Genomic DNA, 3192 nt, shown 5'->3' on the forward strand with positions numbered 1-3192 from the left:
AACTCGAGCAAGAGCAAGACTCCATCTCTACCAAAAATAGAAAAATTATCTGGGCATGGTGGCATGTGGCTCTAGTCCCAGCTACTTGGGAGGCTGAGGCAGGATGATTGCTTGAGCGAGCCTAGGCATTTGAGGTTGCAGTGAGCTATGATGATGCCACTGCACTGCACTCTGTGAGTGAGACTCTGTCTCAAGGAAAAAAAAAGGGGGCAACAAACTTGAATAGATATTTCTGCACAGAAGATATACAAATGTCCAATAACCACATGAAGAGATGCACAACATCACTAATCATTAGGCAAATGCAAATCAAAACCACAAGGGGATATATCACCTCACACTCATTAGGAAGCCAACTATCAAAAGAACAGACTATAACAAGTGTTGACAAGGATTCAGAGAAGTTGAGACACTTGTGCACTGTTGGTGGGGACATAAAATGTGCAGCCATTCTGGAAAACAGTATGGTGGCTCCTCAAAAAAATTAAACATGGAATTACCATATGACCCAACAATCCTACTTCTGGGTAGATAACCAAAAGAATTCAAAGCAGGATCATGAAGAGATATTTGCACAGCTATATTCATCAAAGCACTATTCACAATAGCCAAGAGATGGAAGCAACCTAAATGTCCATCAACAGATGAATGGATATATAAAATGCGGTATATACATAGAATGGAATATTATGCAGCCTTAAAAAAGAAGGAAACCCTGTCACATGCTACCACATGGATGTAGGACATCATGCTAAGTGAAATAAGCTAGTCACGAAAGGACAAATACTGTATGATTCTACTCATAGGAAGTCTCTAAAGTAGTCAAAGGCATCCAAACAGAGAGTAGAAGGGTTATCACCAAGGGCAGGGGGAGGAGGAAGGGCTATTAATATTTAGTGAATATGGAGTATCAATGTTGCAAGATGAAAAAATTCCAGAGAACTGTTGGACAGCAATGTGAATATACTTAACACTACTGAACTGTACATTTAAAAATGGATAAGATGGTAAATTTAATGTTACGTGCTTTTTATCACAATAAAACAAAGGAATAGACTATTCATACATACAGCATGGATGAATCTAAAAGGAATTAGGCTACGTAAAAGAAGCTCAGCTCAAAAGCTACATACCACTAATGTGACATTCTGGAAAAGGGAAAACTATAGGGGCAGACAATAGATCAATGTCATCAGGGGTTGGGATAGCAGGAGGGGTTGACTCTAAAGGGGCATGAGGGAACTTTTTGCAATAGTCAAATTGTTCTATATCTTGATTGTGGTTGTGGTTACATGACTCTGTGTGTTTGTTAAAACTCATAAAATTACACACTAAAAAATCCTGTATACTGATGGATAAGAAAAACCTGCACAAAAACTATACACAAAAAATTTATACTACATGTAAATTTTTCCCTATAAACCTGACTAAAAAGAAATGTGGAGCAAGTATGGCAAGATGTCAATGTCTGAATAATCTTGGTGCAGTGGACAGTGACGTTCTTTTCTATACTTTTCATAGCATTTTGAAAGTTTCAATCTGAAAATAATAAAAACAAAACTTATCTTTGAAAAGCCAACTCATTTATTCGAACTGCAGTAAAGTCCAGTAATAGGATGTGAGGTTAAAACTGTACGGTCAACAAGGAATTCTTATTTCAATCCTGTCAGTGGATGTCTGTGGCTGTACGTATTACTTCATTGTAGAAAAGGTCAAATGTAAATTGGACAACTTTTGAGAGTGGGAAGTCTGTTCAAATAGCCCTTCAAGTGTTTCAGAAAACACTTGAAGAACAAGAATAGTGCCTGGGGGTTGATGAGGCATGTGGGGAGAGGGAGTGTGAGAGCAGTTGAGGATTATTTTCTTCTGGGTGTTGATCTAGAAATCAAGTACCAGGCAGGTTACTTCAGTCAAAATGGTAGAGTCAATCCTTTGACTTTACACAGTCTTGATCTCTCTGAAAGTCTAAGGACTCCTTTATAAATACCGATGATTCTGCTTTTTTTTTTTTTTTTTTTTTTCCAGAGACAGGGTCTTGCTCTGTTGCCCAGGCTGTGGCATGATCATAGCTCAACACAGCCTCAAACTCCTGGGCTCAAGCGATCCTCCTGCCTCAGCATCCCAAGTAGCTGGGACTACAGGCATGCGCCACCACGCTCGGCTAATTTTTTTCTATATATCTTTAGCTGTCCATATAATTTCTTTCTATTTTTAGTAGAGAAGGAGTCTCGCTCTTGCTCAGGCTGGTCTCGAACTTCCGAGCTCAAACAATCCGCCCGCCTCGGCCTCTCAGAGTGCTAGGATTACAGGCGTGAGCCACCGCGCCAGGCCTTTAAATCTCTTTACAATTAAAAACTAGAGGGCTGAGGCAGGAGGATCGCTTGAGCCCAGGAGTTTGAGGTTGCTGTGAGCTAGGCTGACGCCACGACACTCACTCTAGCCAGGGCAACAGAGTGAGACTCTGTCTCAAAAAAAAAAAAAAAAAAAAAAGAGAGAGATTTAAGTGTCAAAGCCGTAGCCAACATCTCTGGGCTTGGGTACCTTCTAACTAAGCCAGTTTAGAATGGAGGGGCTTTCCTAAATCTTGTGTTCTCCAGGTCATTTTGTAGAGTTACAGTAGATTTACTTTGTTTTTCCCTTTAAGATTTATAAATTATTCTACTTAATTTTTGTAAGTTTTTTGTCTGGAAAAAAGTTGTGTTCATTTGCCTCCTTATAACACGGTGGACAGAAGTTACCGGGCGACCTCGTGAGATGCATCTAAAACAAAAAAGATGAAGCCAGTGCTGACGGGATCTGGGACACAGAGCATTAAGGGATGGTGATGGGAGTGACCCCCACGCTTCTTCAAAAGAGCTACACAGTCGCGTTAGGATAGCGGTTCCCAAATTTCTGTCCAACCACTGGCTTGCATGAGGACACTTGTTAAAATTACTGATTCCTGGGCCCTGCCTCGACTTACTGACTCAGGATCCCCTGAGGTAGTCCCTGGAAGTCCTCATTTTTTAAACAAGCTCCGCAGATCAGCTGGGACGCACACAAAGCTGGCATTGACACGCCCCCCATCTCCGCCGGCGTCGTGCCCGCCCCCCACGGAGGCCCCGCCCTCCTCTCGAGGCCTCGCGCGGCCTCACGGGCCCTTTCCCGTGATGCCTCGCGCCCGCCTGTCGCGGTTGCCGGGCAACGCACGAG

This window comes from Eulemur rufifrons, chromosome 21 (genome assembly GCF_041146395.1).
Source record: "Eulemur rufifrons isolate Redbay chromosome 21, OSU_ERuf_1, whole genome shotgun sequence".
Lineage (NCBI taxonomy): Eukaryota > Metazoa > Chordata > Mammalia > Primates > Lemuridae > Eulemur > Eulemur rufifrons.